Source organism: Lissotriton vulgaris, chromosome 1_1, assembly GCF_964263255.1.
Source record: "Lissotriton vulgaris chromosome 1_1, aLisVul1.2, whole genome shotgun sequence".
In the NCBI taxonomy this organism is placed as follows: Eukaryota; Metazoa; Chordata; class Amphibia; order Caudata; family Salamandridae; genus Lissotriton; species Lissotriton vulgaris.
The window spans coordinates 803,695,315-803,722,489 of record NC_141685.1 but is presented as its reverse complement, the minus strand read 5'-3'; positions in this window follow the sequence as shown (position 1 = coordinate 803,722,489).

The following is a 27,175-nucleotide window of genomic DNA, read 5'->3' as shown; positions in this document are numbered from 1 at the left end:
ATCACTATTACAAGTATACAGTTATCCATACGTCACTCATACAATCACTGAGTCTTATATATACTTATTTATATACAACAACTGTCACATACACTGCCTTTTATATTTCTAGTTTGTTGGACATGTATCATTGAGAAATATATTTACTCAACACCACGCTCATAAAGAGATTTACTCACCCAAACAACTGTTTCCACATACAGTCTTGACCTCATATACCGAATAAATCAAGTACTTACACATCTTTGGACAGTCACACACCTCCCACCCAACCACACACACATTCATTCACTATCCCATACAAATGCTCACTAAACTAATTAATAACTAATATAGACTTTCACATAGCTAGTAACCAACTTATGTAGTAGTTTACACAACAAGAGATAGAGTGATACAGGTATTCACAAAGTTTAATCACTATGTATATTTAGTGAGACACTTTAAATTCGTCACTTAGACAATCAATCACGTTGCTACTAAATCCTCCACTCAGACACTTATACATCCACTCAGTCTTCAAGGCAGATTGCTATATATATATAATACTTATTCAAATATCGAAGCAGTCCACATTTACTGCATGATGTCATCAGTGATGTCATCAGTGATGTCATTTGAGATGTCATCAGTGTTGTCATCAGTAATGTCACTGACCATGTCAAGAATGTTGTAATATGAGACATCATCAGCAGTGGATTGCAGGCAAACGAGTTATAGGTAGTACAACTAACTATAACGTGGGAATTTCAATGGTTTTATGAGTGCAATGTCCAACTAACTATAACATCCCTAAAACCTATGTTTTTTTCAGTGCATATATATATATATATATATATATATATATATATTTTCACAAAAAAAACCATAGGTTTCAGGTCATATATAGTTAGGAATTAGCATTTAAAAAACCATTGAAATTGCTCCTATATAGTTAGTTGTACTAACTATATTTCGCGCACCCGCAATCCACTGCTGATGATGTCACATATTACATCATTCATGGCATGGTCAGTGACATCACTGATGACATCTCAAATGACATCACTGATGACATCACTGATGACATCATCCAGTGATTGTGTGTTTCTGTAAAGTTTAAATATGGTTTACATATTGAAGAATGAGTGGATGTATAAGTGTCTGGATGAAAGATTTAGTAGGTACATGACTGAATGTATGAGTGAGTGATTAAATGTGTCTTACTGAATGCATGGGTTAGTGACTAAACTTTCTGAATGTGTGCATCAGTATGGCTGTTGTTGTGTAAGCTACTGCATGTGTTAATCAGTAGCTATATGAGTGGCTATATGTGTTATTGATTGGTTGCCCAAGTATTTGTATGGGAGACTGAGTGTGTGTGTGGGTAGCTGGCATGTATAAATGACTATACATAAGAGCCACTGATTGTGCGAGTGGCTGTATGGATCATTGTGTACATGTATCAGTAATTGTATAACAAAGTAAGTATGTGTTAGTATATGTTTGAATAAGTAAGGTGTTGTGTGTATAACTGTATAGTTGAGGAAATGAAAGTGTGATTGATTCTTTGCATGACTGACTAGATGTGTGAGTAACTCCATGGATGAGTGGCAGAGTGTGAGTGTCTGTATAGGTGTTTGAGTGCAGATGATAGTGTTGTATTGATGAGTGACTGTATGTATGAGTGATTCTATGGGTGAATGAGTGAATGTGTGTGTAGACCTAGGAATCAGTGAGTGTGTATGTAGTAACTGGTATTGGTGTGTCAATGGTTTCAATAATGGTAGTCTGTGTTTAAAACTGGGTGTATCAAAGGTTATATTAGAGTGTGAAGAGGTGCATCGTATTATCACATGAATGATATCATCAGTGATGTGATCAGTGATGTCAACTGAGATGTCATCAGTGATGTCATCAGTGATGTCACTTACGACATGTATGTGTGCCACATGGCACAAATGTACATGCACAGATGTGCATGTACACAGCAATTCATTATTTACCCCCGAAAGTTTTATCGTTATATCTACATATTCATTGTACAATATAAAAGTACACATTATCTGGGATAATAAAGAACATGTTTATTTTAATTTTTAAACAACATATATAACTTTATTTAAGCAACTTTTAAACAACATATATAACTTTATTTAAGCAACTTTTAAAAAATATATATAACTTTATTTAAGCAATTACAAATCTTGTAAGGGTGCGTACCAAACAGTTCTTTTTACAACTACCTCTACTGGTTAAAAAAAGAACTACATTTTTATGTTTGTATGTAAAACCTGATAAGTGATATGTCTTTTGTCCAGCCGGACAAGAAATTTATTTTCTGTTCAAATGGATTTCACGAGATGTGAGAAACAATAAATGACAAGCGGGCACAGCCGTGACCCTTAACATTCAAGACAAAACAACGAAAAGGTGGCCAAAAGGGCAAAGCAAAGATCTGTCTGTATACTTGTAGTCAGTGTTACAGACTTAAATTGTTTAGAACACACCATTGCATTTTAACAATATTACATAAATATATTGCATGTGGGGTTTTGTGGTCTGGTTAAGGGTTACAACTGTACCCGCTTGTCATTTATTGGTTCTCACATCTCGTGAAATCCATTTGAACAGAAAATACATTTCTTGTTTGGCTGGACAAAAGACTCTTATCAGGTGTATGATTATTGCTCTTGTACTTTATTCTGTCCAAAAATAGGGACCACTGTTTTGTGTAATATGACACTGCCCAAGGTCCATATGGCATACCTTTTGGGTTCCCTTGTCTTTTTGTATAAGTGTATGTAAAAGTTTGTCATACTGAATGTCAAAGTGCAAAACTATAAGGATGTGGTACAGCATAAACCTATAAGGTGTTTACCTATAGTATATTGTACTACTTCCAAAGCACTGAAATGTAACATATGTATATAAATATGTTACAACTCAATAGGCCAAATGTACGTAATCTCGATTTACCTACTCATAAATACCAAATCATACCACTTCAATATTTAAGGGTAGGTAATTTGGATGTAGGTAATTTCTCTTTTGAAATGACAAAATCTGTATAATTCAGTCATTTTACCGAATCGGTATTTACCGATTTGGTAATTGCCATTGATTCCTATACGTCTTGAGGCCAATAGGAATCAATGGCAATTAGCGAATCAGTAAATACCGAATCAATAAATTTACCGAATTGACAAGGGAGACAGGTTGTCACTTTGACAGCCTGTTGCACCCCTGATTCTGACTTGTGTGCCATGTCGCACACATACATGGTCTTACGACATGTATGTGTGCCACATGGCACAAATGTACATGCACAGATATGCATGTACACAGGAATTCATTATTTACCTCCGAAAGTTTTATAAACTTTAAATCGTTATATCTACGTATTCATTGCACAATATAAAGGAACATATTACCTGGGATAATAAAGAACATGTTTATTTTAAACTTTAAAACAACATATATAACTTTATTTAAACAATTATAAATCTCACGAGGGTGCTAAATCACTATATCTACATAATCATTATATAATATAAAGGAACATATTAACTGAGATAATAAAGAACATGTTTATTTTAAAATTTTAAACAACATATATAACTTTATGTAAACAATTATAAATGTCACGATGGTGCGTACCACGTAAACACATCATAAGATGACATAAGCGCTCAGTAAATAAAACGTAAACGCAACATAAGCTTATGTGAGCACTCCGTAAAAGCTCCGTAAACACTCTGCAAACTTACATCCAACCATGTGACCTTATAACAAAAGATTTTATTGGTTTATAATACTTCCTACTCTAATTCTTGAAAGACACCTCCCATGTTCATCATTCTTCTTTGGCTTTCAGAGAAGCAACACCTTTTTTCTAGTCTGGAAGTTTTTCAGCTTTCCAGAACATCACAAGAAAGTAAATGCACCACTGGTCACCTGCAAGATCTGTGACACAGCGTTATCTAGAGGAAATCCTAATAAGAAATATTCATTCGGAACCCACAGCATGGAACGCCATGGAAAAAATATACACCCCAACAATTGGAGTAGAGCTGTGGTGCAAAGAAGTCAGGAGCAGGACTCTTCTCCTAGTGCATCTACAGCAAGAACCAGAGTACCACCAATGACATCTTCAATGGTGGTGAACATTCAGCCAGAACTGAAAAATTTAATGATGCAATGCATACATTGCAATAAATTGGTAGTCTTCGGACAACAGTCCATTGTAATTTTGCAGGAGAACAGGAACCACAGATGCAACAATTGTTTTGTGTAAAAAGTTCATTCTTCTACTTCATCTTCAGAAGAGTGTGTTCCTGAAACCCCTAGAACACAGAGAGAGTCCATAGTTCGGAAATTTAAAAAAAACCCAAAAAGAGAGAAAAAGGTAAATGCGCCTTTTGTCACATGTAAAATCTGTCACACAGTACTTTCAAGAGGGAATCCACAGAAACAGTACAGCTTTGGAACTTATAGCATGGAATGCCATGTCCAGAATATACACCCAAACAATTGGAGTAAAGCTGTAATAAAAAGATCATCAGAGGAGCAGGGCTCTACTCCCAGCACTTCTTCTGAAGCAACAGCACCACTAATGCAAGCATCAATGGTTGCAAATATCCCACCTGAACTTAAGAATTTGATGATGTAATGCATTTGTTGGGAGTAAAACATAAGGGGGGCATATGTGGGAAATGTTTAGTGACCTAGCATTGTTACAGTCCCTACAACTACAGAAAAAACAAAGTGTAACAATGGGTCAACAGAAAAGGAAAGCAGCTATCTAGACAACTGTATGTGACTTGTTTTAAAAAGAGAAACACAATCCCAGAATCCAAAGTATTCTTGGTGAAAAGTTATTCCCATCAGATACCCGTCCTGAGCTCAGAACAACAATAGAGCGAGCCTGTTGGAAACAGTGCAGCCCAAAGAAAAAACAGAAAGAATGACATGTGTGACAACATTTGGTACAAGATCCAACCAGATAACAAGTATCATCAAAAAACATTGGGGTATTTTGAATACGGGAAATGACACACTGCCCGTTCCCCTATTTGCCTTCAAAAGGGGACCAAATCTTAGGGACAAATTGGTCCATACTAGACCTAAGACCGATATCCCTAGAAATACAGGCACCCTGTGGAATATGCAAGCTGTAACTGGACATCACCCTTGCGGACAATGTGCAGCATGCCCGCAGACCCGTAAATCCACTACTCTCGACATCGGTACAGAACATCCTTGGGAACAGCGGAGGTTTACGAACTGTAATAGTTCCAACCTCATTTATCTAATCAGCTGTCCCTGTGAAAAAAAGTATGTAGGCATGACCACTAGAAAGGTGAAGACACGGATATCAGAGCACAAGAGCTCAATACGCTGTGGGAAACAAGCAACCCGCATGACAAAACATTTTTTGGAGGCACATCATGCACCAACAGATTTACAATGGACCGTACTTGAACAGCCCATGATCCCCAAACATATCACAGATGTCAGCGCATTTCTACATCGTAGAGAACAAAGATGGGAGCACAAACTCCAAACCGACGTCACGGGTTTAAATGAAGATATCCCGTGGATGTCTCTATAAGTCACGCTATACAGAATACTAATCCCACACTTACTAAACATTGTGCAAGGCTCCACTGGTGTATTCTGACAATCCTTCGTTCCTATCAGTCCTTCACCTTTGGGCTGGATTATACTTTAAACACCCATTCATTTCTACTTATTCTCTACCTAGAGGCTTGATGGAATTAAAACTGTAGGTTTGAAGAAGCCACGTTGCATGGAATACTAGTACCATGTTCACTAAACTCACTGCTCTATATAACATTATGTATATAACCTAGGGGATGTCCTCAACACTCTAACCACCCGTACATTTCCTACCACCTCTTTACCTAGGGGCGGAATTATGTTAAAACTGGAGGTTTACCTAGGGGCTGTATTGTATTCAACAGCGGAGGTCTGTTGTATTCTCAATGTTATATTATCGGTGCTAATCTCCTTGGCATGGGTTATACATCTGCTACCCACTTTTCTCTGATTCAGAGGCAGGCTTATTATGACAACATAATTTATAAGCTAAGAAGGCAGAAATATTTGGTAATTACAAAATCCAATCAGTCCAACTGCGTATTCTAAATCAAACGCAATTACATGACAACAGATAAATACATACAATTACTCTGCTACACATTGCAGGTTTTTAGATGTTTGTAAAAACTAAGCCCCACGTGTACATTCTTGTATGCATAAATCGGCACCGCCGGAATACATTTCCGGACTACATTTCCTAAAAAGTGCCGATCCAGAGACTACAATTCCCATGGATCGCGAACGCTGCGACGCGTTCAGAGACGCGCGTGCTCATGCTGCACGCGCATTGCTCCGCTGACCAACCAGAGCCAGCTCAAATATCCCGCTTCCTGTCCGTTCGGCACCTCCCACAGTCAGCCTAGAGGAAGGCGCGGAGTACCGACGGACAGGTAAGCGGGTAGGGTGGTAGCAATACGGGAGGGGGTTGGTCTTTTTTTCGATCACGCTCGGACCTTTCACTGAATACTTAAAAACGGAAGGTCTATGCAAGTCATTTAGATGCAGGACAAGTCTATAACGAGTGTTACTCGATGTTTTAGATCATGAGAGTGCTGATTGTAATAGCGACCACGCTCGGCCGCTTATGCTGAATACTCGAAGTTGGGGGTATTAGTAACAAACAACAGAGGCAGGACAGGCACTATGGCTATTTTGGAGTGCCTGTCACATGATGGTTGAGACGGAGACCGCCCAAACAAGCGGGCAAACCTTGGTATAAGATCGCCTACACATCGCGCTAAGCAGCTTTGACTCATCTAGTGATACAACAAGCCTTGCTAGATTAACTACATAAAGAGTATTCACAAGATTCTCTCTTGGCCCATGGGTGAATATATACAGAGTACTACAAATAACCCTGCTAGAGTAACTACATAACTAAATAAAAAGTATTCATAAGATCTTCCTTTGGCCTATGGTTGAATACATACAGGGCACAAAAAACATTAAAAAATGTGCCTTTATTCTTGGTTATAAACCCTCAGTGACAGAGGGAATGTGTTTTGCAGACTGAGTTCTAGCGAGCTCTTCCTCCTTCATTTCTTTTTTGTTCACATCCATTAGAGCGGTGCTCCATTTGTACCTGAGCTGTTGCCGGGTGAGGTGGAGAGTCCATTCCCCAGAACATGGGTGAGTGTTTAAAACTTTGCATAAACCCAGGATATAGGTACCTGGTTGAACGAGTTGATTATTGGTACAACTTATGACCTTGAAATGTGTGGCATACAATTAAATATCACGAGATTATCTCTGTGCATTCGCAGCTTTCGCCACTAACTGTATGTTTTTTTGTATTCACATGTGTGTTCGTCTACTGTTGACTGACTGGATCTTTTCCATCGGTGTTTCTCAGGTGATATGATTTTTTATACACACCATACACTTTAAGATAAGCAGTAGCACTTCTTTAACAACTAGGTCCTGATGAAGCAGACTGGTATCCTTTGAACCTAATACTGCAGAAACATGTCGACCAATATAAAATCTCAGTAGTTATTTGTTATTACTACTTGCACTGTTTTTTAACCTTGGGTGAGGGTAGGAACATAATAAATTCTTTCTCCACTCCCTCAACCCAATATTAACTTTCTCACTTCCACATGTCACAGCGAGCACTCAATGCACTGCCTTTTGATTTTCTTATGCCCCCTGATACCATCATAATAATTTATCCACACACCCTACATTCCTTCACACTTCGATTAGGTCACAATCCACCTAATCCTAAGTGGTTTGTTCCACTTCCTTCTGGTGAAGGATCCCAAGTGATGTAGGGCGGTACAGGACGGGTATCTGATGGGAATAACTTTTCACCAAGAATACTTTGGATTCTGGGATTGTGTTTCTCTTTTTAAAACAAGTCACATACAGTTGTCTAGATAGCTGCTTTCCTTTTCTGTTGACCCATTGTTACACTTTGTTTTTTCTGTAATGCATTTGTTGCCAGAAACTAATAACCTTTGCACAAGAGTTCATTCAAGTTATCCTGAAAAAAAACAGGAAGCACAGGTGCATTACCAGGAGCATTTTTTCTTTTCTCTGAAGATTGTCTTCTGGATGAATCTTCTAATTGAGTCCTCTTGATTGATAAAACTTGCTTATAAAGTCTTTGTTTGCGGTTCTTGGTGGGCATAATCTATTATGACTCTGTAGATATTTACAATCTGTTGAAAAGAAAAATATGACATATTATAGACCACTACCAACATAGCACATAGGAATTACATTAACTAAACAATTTAAACACTAGTTCACATCTCTCTTTGTGTGTCTCATATCACTCTCTGCCTGCACCATCTCCATCTTTCCATGCCTCATCTCACTCTCTCCTTCCACCATCTCTCTGTTTGTATGGGTGTGTCATCTCAATCTCTGCCTACACCATCTGTCTGTTTGTGTGTGTGTCTCATCTCACTTTCTGTGTCTAAAACGATTTACCATACTAAATGTTTTTTGTTGAAATGTCTGGCTTTAAGTTTTTTGACAAGGAACACACTATGGGGCAGATTAGAATAGCAGTTTTTCCGCATCCTCCGGGCCAGCGGAAGCCACCGCCGGCCCGGAGGATGCGGAAAAACGGCAGCGGACCCACCAAAGATCCACCGCCACATTAGGATGGCTGGTGGGTCCTGGTTTCCGTCCACAGCTTTTCCGCTGCGGTTGGCTTACAACCGCGGTGGAAAAGCCCTAATATGGTGGCGGTGTCTCTCAGACACCACCAGCCATATTATGATGCCAGAAAAGAAATGCTTTTCCACGGCGGGTTTTCTGCCGTGGAAAAGCATACAGAGCTTCACTGTGGGGGCCCGTTGCGGGCCCCCTGGGTGAAGGGGGGGTGGGGGTGCACATGGGGGGTACCTATGGTACCCCCCTTCTTTTGTATGCAGTAATCGGCAGGCACCGCGCGGTGCCTGCTGCTTTCTGCATACAAATGCAATGTATGCATTTTTAACATTGCGGCGGGTGCAGCTTGAAGCCGCACCCGCCGCAATGTTAAAAATAGAAGATGTGACCGCCAGGGTGGTGGTCACATCCTAATTGGACAGGAGGGAACTCCGCAGGCCATGCAGAGGTTCCCTCCTCCTCGATGGTTGCGGACGGACTCAAGTCCTTCCGCAATCATAATGAGCCCCTGAGTGTGTATGTGAATTAAGGAATTATATTTTCATCTTTCTCCATAATGTTAGCTGTGTGTGCTAACAATTTGTATCTTTTAGCTTACAGGGTAGACTTCTTTTTAAAGTGTTTATCATGCTTAAATTCAATGCTGGTACAGAGATAGTGCTAACAGTTTAATTTGGCTTGTAAATATGCTCCTTTTTTAGAAGTGCCTTGTGCAATCTTTAACATGGGTGGAAGCAGTGAATGTATGGAGAGGGATAGGAATAGCAGATAGAAAACCATATTAAATGGTGTGAGAGATGCGTAAAGGATTTTACTAATGGCTTCAATTGAGATACAATATACAAAAAAGAGGGGCATATTTACAAGCCTCTTGCGTAATGTTTAACATGGATGCAAGCAGAAAATGCATGCAGAGTAATAAAACTGGCACACAGACAAGAATATACATTACGCAAGGGGGTTGTAAATATGCCAATGAAACCATTACACTATCTCTATACCAGCATTAATGTTAAACATTGCGCAAGGGGCTTGTAAATATGCCAATGAAACCATTACACTATCTCTATACCAGCATTAATGTTAAACATTGCGCAATGGGCTTGTAAATATGCCAATGAAACCATTACACTATCTGTATACCAGCATTAATGTTAAACATTGTGCAAGGGGCTTGTAAATATGCCAATGAAACCATTACACTATCTCTATACCAGCATTAATTTCAAACATTGCGCAAGGGCCTTGTAAATATGCCTCTCTTTTTTGTATATTCTATCTCAATTTATGCCATTAGAAAAACCCTTTAAGCATCTCTCACAACATTTCATATTCTTGTCTGTGTGGCAATTTTATTACTCTGCATGCATTTTCTGCTTGCACCCATGTCAAACATTGCGCAAGGGGCTTGTAAATATGCCCCTCTTTATCTTAAATTCCATCTCAATTGATGCCATTAGTGAAATCCTTTATGCATCTCCCACACCATTTCATAAGGTTTTCTATCTGCTATTCCTATCCCTCTCCATACATTCACTTCTTCCACCCATGTTAAAGGGTGCGCAAGGCACTTGTAAAAAAGGAGCATATTTACAAGTCCAATGAAACCATTACACTATCTCTATACCAGCATTGAATCCAAGCATGAAAAACAATTTAAAAAGAAATCTACCCTATAAACTAAAAGATACAAACTGTAAGCACACACAGCTAACATTATGGAAAAAGATGAAAATATAATTCCTTAATTCACATACACACACAGTGTGACCCTTGTGAAAAATATTATAGCCACACATTTCAGCAAAAATCATTTAACATGGTAAATAAATTTAGACACAGAACATAGCCCATTTCAATATGCACTACATTACATTGCTGAAATCTGACTCATTTAAAAATGTCATTTCTAATATGCTTATCAAGAAAGTGAGCAACCCGGAATACCCTTGAAGGCTTGGGTAAATAAATGTAGAAGGGTAAAAGTGCCTTCAAGGGACTTTGTTCAATCTATGTTTGTTAGTTAAAATTAATATGGGAAGAATCAATTTATCGTCTTTACAGTGAATTAATCAAAACTAATCAAATTGTGTTGTCAACATATAACATATAAACAAAGACACAAGGTGTATACGAAAAAAGTGTTTTTATCAAATAATTCATTAAGAAAAATCAGCTTCATATACAGATAATTAAACAAATAAGATTTTAGGACTGTGGGTACACATAAAAATAAATTACTAAGTGACTCGACAGAACCTAAAAGACACCTATCCCAAAACACATTGAGTAAAACAAAGAAGGGGATGAGGCGTATTGTCGACGTTTCGGTTTCTTAGCAGTTATTTGATGAAACCATCCTCAGGACTGTTATCAGTTCAGATCTGTATAGAAATATTGTAGTCTGCAAGTCAAAAAATATTTACAGTTACAATATTACACTGGCTATATTCGTTACACCCTGGTGACAAAACAATAACGCTAGACTGTAATGACAAAAGACATAATATTTACAACATAAATGTGAACATAGAGTTCATACTTCTAAAGACAATATGAGTATCTGGTTCATTAATTTAAAAGCGAGAAACATTCCATTGGTTTCTGTCACTATAACCACAGTAAACATTTATTTCTCCTATTTTCTCTTATAGTTAAACTAAACAGATTCTAGAACCATTTTTTATTCAAGTAAATCATTAAGCTATTGGGTTAGAAGACCTCTAGTACATCAGAGTCATTGTATCCACATCAATCAAATGGTTACATAGATTAGATCATTAATATGATGACTTCATAGTTGCTCATTTACATTCTGAGCATTAGTAATGAATCATTCAGTTAAAGAAATTGTATATCGGATGTTATATGAAACCCTTTTTAAATCAGTGCAAATATGCATCTATTAGTCTAAGGATACATGGCTTGTAAATACCTGCCTGCAGATTTTCGTCATCTGCAAAGAAATCATGGGAGGATCACAGTATCCTGGTAACCTGACTGAAAGTTAAGAATTTTTGTTTTAGGTCTGTATATCAACGATCAAAAGGGGAAAACCTATTTAGATGTTAAGAGACAAACCTATCGGATGCGGAGACCGCTCATCCAAGCTGAATGTGAAGTCTGAACTTCACTCGCATAGGGTTCATGTATTTACACGCAGCAGAATTCGTCTGAAAAAAGGTTAATGGTAAATATTTTCAGGATGTGGTACGTTCTTACAGAGAGAGCCCAATTATGCTTAGAAGTAGATCTTACCCAGTGTATGTCAGACGGAGTTTTATCAATTCTCTGAAGTAGTCAGGAGTCGTTGCGATCAATTTGCGCTTAAACGAGCCTGTGTGCAGTCAAAAATCCTGCAGCGCCTGTCAGAAGGTACAAGAAATTGTGTGCATTAAAAGCACAAGTTTCTTAACTCTATTGGCAACATAGTGGTAGCCTATGGAGCATCAATCAATATTAGATAATAACGTAAGTTTATGCACAATCTTTAAGGGAGTCACTGTCATTTGTGCTGCTCAAAAAGTATTTAAAAGAAGCAGTCTGGTTGTGGGTGCGTGCAGATTAGAAGGTGTGCACACGCTGCTAACGTTGTGTTCGTTTGCTACAATGAAACGCTGTTAAAATTGAAGGCACACGCTGCTAACGTTGTATTTGTTTGCTACAGTGAAACAATGTTAATTTTAAAGGCAATTTAATGCACAGAAATTAAATGAAACCGGGCAACATGGCCATGAGTGAATCTAAATTACCGAAGGGGACAGATTTCGGCTATTCCCTACCTCTATGAGGAGCGCAGCATAGTTTTAAGCCCATTTAGTTTAAACTAGGCATTCGTGTGATTCTTACCTAGAAATGCGGCGAGGTGGAGTCAAAAACGCGTATCATCAAAATGAAGCCACGAGTTGTTATCGGTCTCGCTGGCATTTAAAGGGAGTGTTTGGATATCAAAATAGGACTAAGTTTGTCCGCCATATTGGACTAGTCAATAAACAATGGTGACATTTGTATGTGGATAGAGTCACATTGGAATAGAACAGGGAGATTTCATGGATTTACTCATAGAACATCCGTGCTTGCAATTTATAGAAGCGATACAATCGTTTTTACAAAAAATCGTTTTTACAAAAAATAGGTAACATTTGTGGCATTAGTAAATTTTGTCACTGCAGAAACATATTAGTGTATATAGTTGTTATTTCAGTATTAGATATGTATTCTGCAGAGGCAAGTCACATCATGTGGATCTCAGTATAAATCAAGGACCTTGCTTATTTGTAACTAAATAAAAAACAGAATGGATTATTGAATGGTTCACGTAAGGCATGCAAGAGCATGCCATTCTGTGGCTGAGTTCAATCCTCGTTTTACAGTATCAGTAAGGCATATCAGTTTACCTTCTCGCAATGTCAACACTTTATTGACATTGTTTTGCCTTTTGTTAGGTTTTATTATTTCTAAAACCCACCATGTCATGTCAGTTTCTTTATGCCCAAGTCGCAGGAAATGCTCCACTAGGGGAGCAGTTTCCTTTCTGCAGCGAATGCGCGACTGGTGTTGTAAGATGCGCTTCTTTATAGGTTGGATTGTTTTTCCCAAATAATGTAACGAACAGGGGCATTGAATGCAGTAGACCACATTGGTGGTATTGCAATTTGAGAAACTTTTATTTGTAAACTGGATGTTATTAATTGTGCAATTTTTGACTGTCATAGTAGTAGCACAAGCAGCACAGTTATTGCATTTAAAGTGGCCCACTACAGGACTGAGTTGCCTCATGTTATCTACAATGTTGTCTACAGAGGGATTGTCATATGCATGAATCAGCCTGTCTTGTAAATTAGTGCCTCTTTTAAAGGCAAATAGTGGTTTCTGTGTAAATTCAGGAAAGGAATGGAGTAGATTCCATTGTTTTTAATGCACAGAAATTAAATGAAACCGGGCAACATGGCCATGAGTGAATCTAAATTACCGAAGGGGACAGATTTCGGCTATTCCCTACCTCTATGAGGAGCGCAGCATAGTTTTATGCCCATTTAGTTTAAACTAGGCATTCGTGTGATTCTTACCTAGAAATGCGGCGAGGTGGAGTCAAAAACGCGTATCATCAAAATGAAGCCACGAGTTGTTATCGGTCTCGCTGGCATTTAAAGGGAGTGTTTGGATATCAAAATAGGACTAAGTTTGTCCGCCATATTGGACTAGTCAATAAACAATGGTGACATTTGTATGTGGATAGAGTCACATTGGAATAGAAAAGGGAGATTTCATGGATTTACTCATAGAACATCCGTGCTTGCAATTTATAGAAGCGATACAATCGTTTTTACAAAAAATCGTTTTTACAAAAAATAGGTAACATTTGTGGCATTAGTAAATTTTGTCACTGCAGAAACATATTAGTGTATATAGTTGTTATTTCAGTATTAGATATGTATTCTGCAGAGGCAAGTCACATCATGTGGATCTCAGTATAAATCAAGGACCTTGCTTATTTGTAACTAAATAAAAAACAGAATGGATTATTGAATGGTTCACGTAAGGCATGCAAGAGCATGCCATTCTGTGGCTGAGTTCAATCCTCGTTTTACAGTATCAGTAAGGCATATCAGTTTACCTTCTCGCAATGTCAACACTTTATTTATTTATTTATTTATTTTTTTTTGAAAACCTTTATTTATCAGAGACATGGTACACAGCGTCTGCCTACAACCACTGCGAGCCGGCCGCTATGACAATAAATAGCCTTCCAAGGTACCTTGCGTTGCAAATAGAGGACAAAAATAACAACACTACGGTAGACAGGCAAGGAGCCACAGGAAAAGGATAGAGAGGGTTTCATTTTGTAATTTTGACGAATCGTCCTAAAGTCAGATAGGGTAGCTGAAAGGGCGGACCAAGTAAAAGGATATACACGAGTTAAACATCATTATCGAGATACTGGCGTAAATCAGCACAATAAGGATAAACAAGCACCGAAGTACATATCACCCCAGTTAGCGCCTGCCCAGTCAATTTATCACATCAGGAGTTGCAATCTAGCTTGTATACGGTATAGTAGGATATAAGAGGGATCATTCTATGACAACAATGAAAGGATCCTACGACACGCAAAAGGGCACTTATTACATGGGAAAATTCGCAGCAGAAAATGCGCCCTCAAACAGTAGTATAAGAGGGAAGGAAAAGCAGGATGTGTAATCATTCAGTAACTATGCATTAAAATCGATATCATGGTCGTGAATCAATAACCTTGCGATAGTGACACAGACGCAAAGCGCGAAAATCCGTCCCGGAAAGAACTAAACCCAACCCCCATCTGACCCGAGATACATAGGAAGAAGAAAGGAAACAAGAGAAAAAACAAGAAGAAAAGGCCATAGAAACAAAAAAAAAGAAAACGAAAATCAAGCCCCAACCCCCCCACCCTGCACGTAGAAGAGGCTACGGCCCCCCCCCCTACTAACGTGCCTGTCGCCCCAAGAGTACCCACATAAGGGAAAAGACGGGGGAAAGTCAACACAAGCAGACTCCCGCCCCACCCCATTCGCACAAAACAGCTCAGGCTCGATCACCAACAGACCAGCAGGTCGACAATCAATGGCGGCGTCGTAGTATAGTTCAGCAAAGCGTCCACATCATAATGGGTGACTGGGGATCAGTCCTGCGATGCATAAAGGAAGAGTTCACCCCTGTCCCAACTTGACCCTTCCGTCAATACGTAGCCACTGAAAGTTTGCAAAGGGGCACCGCCCCGGACGAACAAGGCGGCCAGGCGGGTAGAACAAGAGCAATTCCGTGAGAGATCCCAGAAGCAAGGGACTGAAAAGTGATCTCCTTAAGACATGTAGGCACAGGAACAGGGCTCCGAGCAAATCCCTCGGGTTGCGACCCGGTAGCGGCAACACAAGATGGCCGGGTGGTGAAACAGGCCCATGAAGGGAATCCGCACTTTTTGCAGCACTAGGCCCCGATGTCACATTCACGCGGCCGGTTAAGTGGGATCTGTGACCAACATCATCCAGGGCCCTCCACGGCACCACCAGTAGACACGTAGCAGGCACATCTAATGGCGGCAAAGATCCGCCCACGACACAACTTCTCACGGGATCGCCGGAGCCTTCTTCCAACGGCTGGGTGATAATAGCGTCTAGGCGCCGTTCTAGGTCCCCGGCCCCATCCAACCAGGTAAAGCGCAGGGAGCTCAGTGCAGCAATGAGGTCGCGAGCCGTAGGTTCCATGGTACTTAGCCGATATAAACTCACTCGCTCTCAGGATATCTTCTACCTCGGCCAGTGTCAGTGGCCCCCACCGAACCGCCCAGCCAAAAAGTTAGTATGAAATTCACCAGAGCGGGGGCTGGCGCCACCTCCAGCTGCTACGATCGATCCGCCATTACACTTTGCCGATACACAGTTCACTCAGTCACAGGATGCCCCATAAGAAGCGCGGGCAGCATTAGCGTTATGTGGCACAGAGTCTCAATAGCAGGGACAGATCCATCAACTGTGCGCAGGAGCGCCGACCTCCATACCTCCGAGGTCTGAAAACGATGCACCGGTCTGCCCCAGGTCAGCCAGCGCCAGCAACGTTGCTCCCGTCCCAAAATGGCGATCTCAGCCCGTCCAGTAGATCCACACTCAACACAGAGAACAAAGGAACAGTCTTACTAGGCGGTGGATCAGATCTCCAGCGTGTGCGTCCATGTCTGTGGCGGCGCCAAATCCCCACGTCCGTCTGGGTAGGCGCAGTGTCTCTCCCGCAGCTCAGAGATATGGGCTTCGTGGCCCGCAAAGCCGCGACCTCAAGTGGCATCCGCGGCCGGCACCAACATCCGGTCCCTCGGCCAGCAGTCGGACGCCGCCACGGCAGCTAGCGAGAAAGGGTGAATGGAAGGGTCGCCGGCCACGGCCAAGCGCCGGAGTTGCCGCCCGCTGATCCTCGCACCTTCCGACGCCGTGTGAGCACTGCCCGAGCCTGTGCGACCCGGGGAAGAGCAGGATATTCAAAGGATAAATGCCGTGGCGAGCGGAGCTCGCTGACTAAGCGGCCATCTCGCTCCGCGCTCGGCCACGCCCCTGTGTCAACACTTTATTGACATTGTTTTGCCTTTTGTACATATAAAGATGATTACTTCCAGGAAGCAAAAAAGCTAAAAGACAAACTATTTTCCCGTGGTTACCCAGGAAAACTATTGAGGAAATCAATGAAAAGGGCCTGGTACCAAGATCGTGAGGCTTTACTGACAGTAAAGGGACGGACACATGAAACCAATATAGTTTGTGTTACCACCTTTGGCACGCATTCAAATGCGATTAAAAAAATCGTGTCAAAACAATGGAATCTACTCCATTCCTTTCCTGAATTTACACAGAAACCACTATTTGCCTTTAAAAGAGGCACTAATTTACAAGACAGGCTGATTCATGCATATGACAATCCCTCTGTAGACAACATTGTAGATAACATGAGGCAACTCAGTCCTGTAGTGGGCCACTTTAAATGCAATAACTGTGCTGCTTGTGCTACTACTATGACAGTCAAAAATTGCACAATTAAAAACATCCAGTTTACAAATAAAAGTTTCTCAAATTGCAATACCACCAATGTGGTCTTCTGCATTCAATGCCCCTGTTCGTTACATTATTTGGGAAAAACAATCCAACCTATAAAGAAGCGCATCTTACAACACCAGTCGCACATTCGCTGCAGAAAGGAAACTGCTCCCCTAGTGGAGCATTTCCTGCGACTTGGGCATAAAGAAACTGACATGACATGGTGGGTTTTAGAAGTAATAAAACCTAACAAAAGGCAAAACAATGTCAATAAAGTGTTGACATTGCGAGAAGGTAAACTGATATGCCTTACTGATACTGTAAAACGAGGATTGAACTCAGCCACAGAATGGCATGCTCTTGCATGCCTTACGTGAACCATTCAATAATCCATTCTGTTTTTTATTTAGTTACAAATAAGCAAGGTCCTTGATTTATACTGAGATCCACATGATGTGACTTGCCTCTGCAGAATACATATCTAATACTGAAATAACAACTATATACACTACAGTGACAAAATTTACTAATGCCACAAATGTTACCTATTTTTTGTAAAAATGATTTTTTGTAAAAACGATTGTATCGCTTCTATAAATTGCAAGCACGGATGTTCTATGAGTAAATCCATGAAATCTCCCTGTTCTATTCCAATGTGACTCTATCCACATACAAATGTCACCATTGTTTATTGACTAGTCCAATATGGCGGACAAACTTAGTCCTATTTTGATATCCAAACACTCCCTTTAAATGCCAGCGAGACCGATAACAACTCGTGGCTTCATTTTGATGATACACGGTTTTGACTCCACCTCGCCGCATTTCTAGGTAAGAATCACACGAATACCTAGTTTAAACTAAATGGGCTTAAAACTATGCTGCGCTCCTCATAGAGGTAGGGAATAGCCGAAATCTGTCCCCTTCGGTAATTTAGATTCACTCATGGCCATGTTGCCCGGTTTCATTTAATTTCTGTGCATTAAATTGCCTTTAAAATTAACATTGTTTCACTGTAGCAAACAAATACAACGTTAGCAGCGTGTGCCTTCAATTTTAACAGCGTTTCATTGTAGCAAACGAACACAACGTTAGCAGCGTGTGCACACCTTCTAACCTGCACGCACCCACAACCAGACTGCTTCTTTTAAATACTTTTTGAGCAGCACAAATGACAGTGACTCCCTTAAAGATTGTGCATAAACTTACGTTATTATCTAATATTGATTGATGCTCCATAGGCTACCACTATGTTGCCAATAGAGTTAAGAAACTTGTGCTTTTAATGCACACAATTTCTTGTACCTTCTGACAGGCGCTGCAGGATTTTTGACTGCACACAGGCTCGTTTAAGCGCAAATTGATCGCAACGACTCCTGACTACTTCAGAGAATTGATAAAACTCCGTCTGACATACACTGGGTAAGATCTACTTCTAAGCATAATTGGGCTCTCTCTGTAAGAACGTACCACATCCTGAAAATATTTACCATTAACCTTTTTTCAGACGAATTCTGCTGCGTGTAAATACATGAACCCTATGCGAGTGAAGTTCAGACTTCACATTCAGCTTGGATGAGCGGTCTCCGCATCCGATAGGTATGTCTCTTAACATCTAAATAGGTTTTCCCCTTTTGATCGTTGATATACAGACCTAAAACAAAAATTCTTAACTTTCAGTCAGGTTACCAGGATACTGTGATCCTCCCATGATTTCTTTGCGGATGACGAAAATCTGCAGGCAGGTATTTACAAGCCATGTATCCTTAGACTAATAGATGCATATTTGCACTGATTTAAAAAGGGTTTCATATAACATCCGATATACAATTTCTTTAACTGAATGATTCATTACTAATGCTCAGAATGTAAATGAGCAACTATGAAGTCATCATATTAATGATCTAATCTATGTAACCATTTGATTGATGTGGATACAATGACTCTGATGTACTAGAGGTCTTCTAACCCAATAGCTTAATGATTTACTTGAATAAAAAATGGTTCTAGAATCTGTTTAGTTTAACTATAAGAGAAAATAGGAGAAATACATGTTTACTGTGGATATAGTGACAGAAACCAATGGAATGTTTCTCGCTTTTAAATTAATGAACCAGATACTCATATTGTCTTTAGAAGTATGAACTCTATGTTCACATTTATGTTGTAAATATTATGTCTTTTGTCATTACAGTCTAGCGTTATTGTTTTGTCACCAGGGTGTAACGAATATAGCCAGTGTAATATTGTAACTGTAAATATTTTTTGACTTGCAGACTACAATATTTCTATACAGATCTGAACTGATAACAGTCCTGAGGATGGTTTCATCAAATAACTGCTAAGAAACCGAAACGTCGACAATACGCCTCATCCCCTTCTTTGTTTTACTCAATGTGTTTTGGGATAGGTGTCTTTTAGGTTCTGTCGAGTCACTTAGTAATTTCTTTTTATGTGTACCCACAGTCCTAAAATCTTATTTGTTTAATTATCTGTATATGAAGCTGATTTTTCTTAATGAATTATTTGATAAAAACACTTTTTTCGTATACACCTTGTGTCTTTGTTTATATGTTATACGTTGACAACACAATTTGATTAGTTTTGATTAATTCACTGTAAGGATGATAAATTGGTTCTTCCCATATTAATTTTAACTAACAAACATTTCTAATATGCACCCTTCAGTTAATATTATAGAAAAAGGTGAAAATATAATTCCTTAATTCAAATAGACACTCACTGTGATCCTTGTCAAAACATTTTAAACCACACATTTTATCAAAAAACAATTAGCATAGTAAATCATTTTACACACAGAGCACAACCAATTTAAATGAGCACTACACTACAATGCAGAAACCTGACTCATTTTCAAAATACAACAGTAATGAAGCCCAATATGCTTGTTATGCTTCCCAATACTGCAAACAGCACTCTCTCTATATTACTCACCTTTAAAATCGCATTTGAAAATGTAGAGCAGTGTGAAACACACATCAAATTTTCTTAAGCAGAATCCCTGAACTGCAGCTCAGACACTGGAAACAGAAATGGCAGTTTCCCACTCATTCTTCTCACTTATTTCTGCTCATAACCAATGAAATGTCTTCCCACACTATTTCAAAACTAAACTAACATTTCAATTGGTTCGACATTTCCACACTTTCAAACTCACATAATATTCAACCACCCCCCTACTGCTCATTCAACCTGTTACCATGGTAACTCCCACCTAAGGAAGAACAGACTTTAAAAGTTCATCATACTATTTTGCAAATGAATCCATCAAGGTTGTTAGAGCTTTCAATATAACAGCTAATCATGTGCAATGTTCCTTTCAATGACCTTTTCTGAACCATTAGAATTGCTTCTTTTAAAAAACAAAACTATGTACCCTAATATGCTCTTTTGCATTTTCAGAAAGCACCAATCATTTCTCAAGCTTCAAGTGCAGTGAATGTCCTCCTCTTATTTTTCTAAACTGCAAGCTTTCCAACTGCCATTTCATTTACAGCCCTCATCTGAGTACAACCAGATCTGCCTTGAACATGCTTTCAGTATGGTTTGTAGGACACAGCTTTGTATTCTGGTCTAAAAGGTATGCAACAAACAGAGGAATTTTAAACCTTGATTTACCAAATGTGGATATTTTATGGATTGGCCAGAGAGGATTGAGATGTCACCAATTGATACCATTGGTGAAATCCTTCATGCATCTCCCACATCCTGACCTCATAATTGTGCACTGTGGTGGAAATGACTTATGCACTTTGACTGGGGTTGGTCTGGAAATGCTATTGAAGGACATCTTTGGACAATTGTTGTCACTTTTTCATCAAACTGCCTTTGTGTATTCCAATATATGCCAAAGGCAAAAATGGAATTGGTCCAATCAATTTTGTCTGCAGATTGAGAAAGCAAGGAAACATGTAAATAAATCTGTTTCTGCATACATGAGAGACTATGGAATGGGTTGTATATACCACAACAACTTGCGTTACAACATGCAAGGCATCTAAAGGACAGATGGTGTAAATTTCACCGATGAAGGGAACAAAGTCTTTCTCTGTAACATCAGACTCTGCATTGGTACTTGCTTGTAGGTACCAAAAAAACCCACAATGAACACAACTGCTCTTTTTAGAGCCAACTAACATGTAAACACTCAAATATGATATTTAACTTAATTTTTACCAAGGTCCGCGCACCGAGCACTCACCGAGCACTCCCCGTGCGCGGACCTATCGTGTTTTCTGGTATTTAAAAGAAAACACATTATTTTTAACCTTAGGAGTCCTTGAAGAACCCCCTGAGTAGACCTAAGGGGTCAGGGACACTCTACCCTACCCCCTTCCCACGTTTTTAAGTTATATTTTTCACTCTCTTCTGAAACCACAAAATGGCGGCGAAAGGGTTCGCGCACCGTGCATTCACCGAGCACTTACGGTGTGCGGACCTATCGTGTTTTCTGGTATTTTAAAAAAATTAAACATTATTTTTAACCTTAGGAGTCCTTGAAGAACCCCCTGAGAAGACCTAAGGGGTCAGGGACACTCTACCGTACCCCCTTCCCACGTTTTTAAGTTATATTTTTCACTCTCTTCTGAAACCATAAAATGGTTGCAAAAGGGTTCGCGCACCGTGCATTCACTGAGCAATCACGGTGTGCGGACCTATTGGAATTTTTTTTTTTGTAAATAAAACTAATTGGAAATGGACATCGTCTCCTCTGTAGATACCTTGAAGGTTGTAATGCAAGTTATTATGGTATATTGAATCCATACTGTAGTCTTTCAGGAAAGCAGAAACAGATTTGTTCACATGATTCCTTCCTTTCTCAATGTGTGGTCAGAATTGGCTTAGGGGGTAATGAGTTCCTACTCTGGTGAAACACACTTGCTGTTCTATATACTTACTTATATTGTAAACTAGTGCATCAGAGACAGTCAGTGACAGAAAGGATACAGGACAAGAATAACACAAAATTGTATCACTTTGCTACTACCTCATAAATTACATTTAAATAAGTATAATTTTCAAAACAATTTTTCTTTACTAAATTAAAATTTATTTATCAGAATTTTCAAAATCTAAAAGAACTTGTAGCATTTCTTCATCAGAAATGTCATACATCAAAGTGTCTGAAAATGATTCGTCAAACTCAACAACGTCTACACATTCCATTAATTCCATATCTAGTGTTTCGTCAAAAAATCTGACATGGTATCTCCTTCATGTTCTTCATGATTTGTTTCATCTATAGGATCAATAAACGTTGCTGTGATTTCGATGTCAAATGACTCTTCATTTTCAACCATTATTGAAGTTAGTGTACCATTAAAAGAAAGGGAAAGACAGTGAGATGTTGCAGGGTAAGAGTGAGATAGGGCAGAGAAAAACTATTACATTCTATAAAAAGAGTTACTACTGTGTAAAACACACACCAGAAATTGAACCCCAAAAATTCCACACAAAAGTACCTCAGACACTATAGTCACAAAATGGCTGTGTTTCCCTGGGCAGTGTATAGTATCAAACAAGAATTAGAAATATAAAGCACTGCATCTGATGTTACCCTACTCAATAAATATAACAGAAAAACATTAAATAACTAACAGAAAACATTTTTCCTATTAACTTAAAGTGAACAACAGAGTTCTCCTTACAAATTAACAACTCACCTTCTAGAAAACTGTTGTACAGTAAAATCTGTCTCAATCTCACACCTCAGAAGTATACCTCAAACACTAAAATCTCAAAATGGCTGTGTTTCCCTCTCATTTTTCATACATATTCAAATACCCAGCCAATCACATTTCATCACACACAAAATCTAAACCAAACTAACATTTTAATTGGTTCAAATTATCAACACATTCAAACTCACATAATCTTCAACCTACCCCCAATGCTCTCTACCAATTACCATACTAGCTCTCCACAAAACACCTACCTAAACCCAAAGGTGAAAGAGTCATCACTCAATGTTGCACTCAACCAACATCTAAACACCGAAACTTGTTATTTTATTGTATTTCTTTTATGTCTTTTTGAGCCGCGGTCCACGCACGGTGCGCGGACCCCGCGATTAAAAATTTTTTTTCTTTCAACCTTCCGGGTCCTTTACAGACCCCATGACAAAACCTAGGGGGGCTCAGGAAACCCTACCCTGCCTCCTTGTCAACTATTACACTTCTGTTTACAACCACTATCATCTGCCACAAAAACAAGATGGCGGACAACACTTCCTCATTTCCACTGACTGGAATGTTGAGAGACGTCCAACAGCTAATCAGAATTCTGCGCGCGCGCGCTTAGGTCCGCGCATGTGCAAGGACAGTGCAAGGACGGAGCATGCCCATGTGCGCACCGTGTCCCGCCCATAGATATATAATTTGAAAAAAGTCGATTTTCTCAACAATTACTGGAGGGATTTTCACCAACTATACAAAAGGCACTTCTGCATACCAGGCTCTACCATTTTGCCAAGTTTGCAGTAATTCCATTCAGCCGTTCGGGCTGTAGCTGTGTCTAAAGGTCCTATGGAAAACTGCATTGGACTTGATTTCACATTCAATTTTCTCATAAACTACTGGAGGGATTTACACCAAACATACAAAAGGCACTGCTCCATACCAGTCCCTACCATTTTGCCAAATCTGGTGTTATTCCGTTCAGACGTTCGAGCTGTAGCCTTGTCAGAATGTCCCTATGGAAATTAACATGGGGAAAACACGTTTTGGGACCCCCCTTTTTTCTCGGCCCCCGCTTGATGAATCCCCCCAAAACTGTCAGGGATGGAGCGGAGCGCAGTGAGGCAAATTTAAGGAAAACTACAGGCAGATCCCTCAATCGGCGCCAATGTTATTCCCAATAGAATGTTCGGCATTTCCTATGGTAACTAGGTCCTAACTATATATACCTACTGGCTATCGTCCGGGTATAAATTGCTGCCGGACAGTTATATATTGTTTTGTAGGATTTCGTTTTGAAAGCATTTCTTACCTGTGACAGACCTGTGAAACGCTCAGATTCACAGTGCACTGCTGATACACTTAAGAGTGTGTGTTTAGTAGTGTGTGAACTCGAGTTTCCCTACTTTATTTTTCCTTGCAATATTATATAGCGCAAACTCGACAACATGGCATGAGCACAATTTACATTACAGAAGAACACATTCATTTGTGGTAGGCACAGGGAGACAAAGCGATTTACCTGGAATCACAGGATGTTGAGCTGATGCCGAGATTCGAACGTAGCTCCCCAGCTCTAAAGTTCGCAATTCTAGAACTTGTGGCGGGAGGTGTGTCTAAAAGTGTATGTCGGTGCTGGCCATCAATGAGAGAGACCTGTGCATTTTTCAAATGGGTTGTGAAATTATGTTGCTGGAGATGTTGGCCGCCTTGCCACCAATGTACTTACCGGAGGAGGGTAAGCACCCATTATTCCGCAACTTTCTTTCCGCATATCATCACTCCGCATACTTTCATTACGAAAGTACCATGACTCCGCAATGCCATTATAATGCATGGCATTACACTTTATATGCTTTTACCATGTATATATTTACAACGAAATTCGTTGTAAATGCATGAATGGTAAAAGCATGTTTTTTTAATGTTTGGATAAGGTACGTATGGGTACAGGGGTATATGTTTTGGGGTACTGAGGTATATGTTTTGGGGTGTTTAGGTATTTTAAGGGTTCAGATATAGTTTTGGGTTCTGGGGTACAGGGGTAGTTTGAGGGTTTAGGGATAGGTATGGGTTTTGGGGTACAGGGGTATTTTTAGGGTTCAGGGCTAGGGTTGGGTTTTGGGGTATGGGGGTATTTTTAGGGTTCAGGGGTAGGTTTGGGTTTTGGGGTACATGGGTATTTTAAGGGTTCAGGGCTAGGGTTGGGGGTACAGGGGTATTTAAGGGTTCAGGGCTAGGTATGGGGGTACAGAGGTATTTTTAGGGTTCAGGGCTAGGTTTGGGTTTTGGGGTATAGAGGTATTTTTAGGGTTCAGGGCTAAGTTTTGGTTTTGGGGTAAAGAGGTATTTTTAGAGTTCAGGGCTAGGTTTGGGTTTTGGGGTACAGGGTTATTTTTAGGGTTCAGGGCTAGGTTTGGGTTTTGGGGTACAGGGGTATTTTTAGGGTTCAGGGCTAGTTTTGGGTTTTGGGGTACAGGGGTATTTTAAGGGTTCAGGGCTAGGTTTGGGTTTTGGGGTACAGGGGTATTTTAGGGTTCAGGGGTATGTTTGGGTTTTGGGGTGCAGTGGCATTTTTAGGGCTCAGGGCTAGGTTTGGGTTTTCGGGGGCAGTGGTATTTTTAGGGTTCAGGGCTAGGTTTGGGTTTTGGGGTACACGGGTATTTTTAGGGTTCAGGGCTAGGTTTGGGTTTTGAGGTACAGGGGTATTTATAGGGTTCAGGGCTAGGTTTTGGGGTACAGGGGTATTTTTAGGGTTTAGGGATAGGTTTGCGTTTTGGGGTACAGGGTATATTTATAGGGTTAAGATGGGTTAGTGTTTGAGGGTGTTGGGGTATTTTAAGGAGTAAGGGTGGGTTATGATTATGGGGTGCAGGGGTATTTAAAGGGAGCAGGGTGGGATTAGCACACTATATGAGACATGGCATGAAGGAAGGAACGTACCACACGCCTCAAGCGTTTGACACGCCACCAGCACACGCCCACAGCACAACGCAGACACACCTACAAGGGACTACTTTGCTGGCATGATTCGTTTACCTTTTAAATGTATATGGTGGGCGTCTGCATAGCCTATGTCCTTCTGCTGCAACTGCCCTTTCCAACGCTGTATTGGGTGTTGTGATTGGTGCTGTGGTTCCTGAGATTACCCGCCTCAAAGGTTTGGGCTCTCGCTTTATTATATTAGTATGGATGGATATATATATATATATATATTATTGTTTTTGGCACTCAGCCCGAGTAACGAACTTTACACTATACAATGTTATATATAAAGTTTATATAAAGTTTCAAACTTGATATCAGAAACTACATATCCCAGAATGCCTTGATAAGACAAAAATGCCATAAATATGGAAAGTGAAAAGGGACAAATTGTATGATACTGCTGTGAGAAGGAACTACAGGTTCGAAACGCGTATGCTTCTACAGTTGTGAAATAAACTAATTGGATTTACCAAGCGGAGTGCCAAGAATATTCATTCTTTGTGTGGGGTACAATACGAGACCCTGTCCTGGAATCGACTCTGGCACCAACGGAAACGGGCTCTCTCTGCGACAGGACAATTGGTGTTGCAATATATATATATATATATATATATATATATATATATATATATATATATATATATATATATTATTATTATTATTATTATTATTATTTATTTTTGTAAAGCGCGATAGTCACCCGGAGGTATCCCAGCGCTGAAGAACCCTGAATTCACCAGATCAACGGAGCAAGAGACTGAGAAGGACAAGGGAGGAAAGGGGGAAACTGAAGCAGAAAAGAGGGGAGGGGGGGTACAGGATTAGGGAAAGAGATGAGTTTTTAACAGTTTCCTGAAGCGCAGGTATTGAGGCTCAAGACGTAGGTTACGGGGAAGTGCGTTCCAAAGGCGGGAGGCTTGAACCGAGAAACGTCTTCCTCCTGCTCGGGTTTTTCTGAATCTAGGGATGTTAGTAAAGTTTTCTGCATTGGAGCGGAGGGACCTAGAGTTCCTATAGGAAGTGACCAATTTACTGAGAACAGGAGGGCCTTGGTTCTGCAGCGTTTTGTGAACGAGACATAAGGCTTTAAATTTGACTCTCTCCCTTATGGGGAGCCAATGGAGGAGTTTAAGAGCGGGCTTGGCAGATGATCTGGCCGGGGTGTTAGTGATGATCCGGGCGGCCGCGTTCTGAATTGTCTGTAGTTTA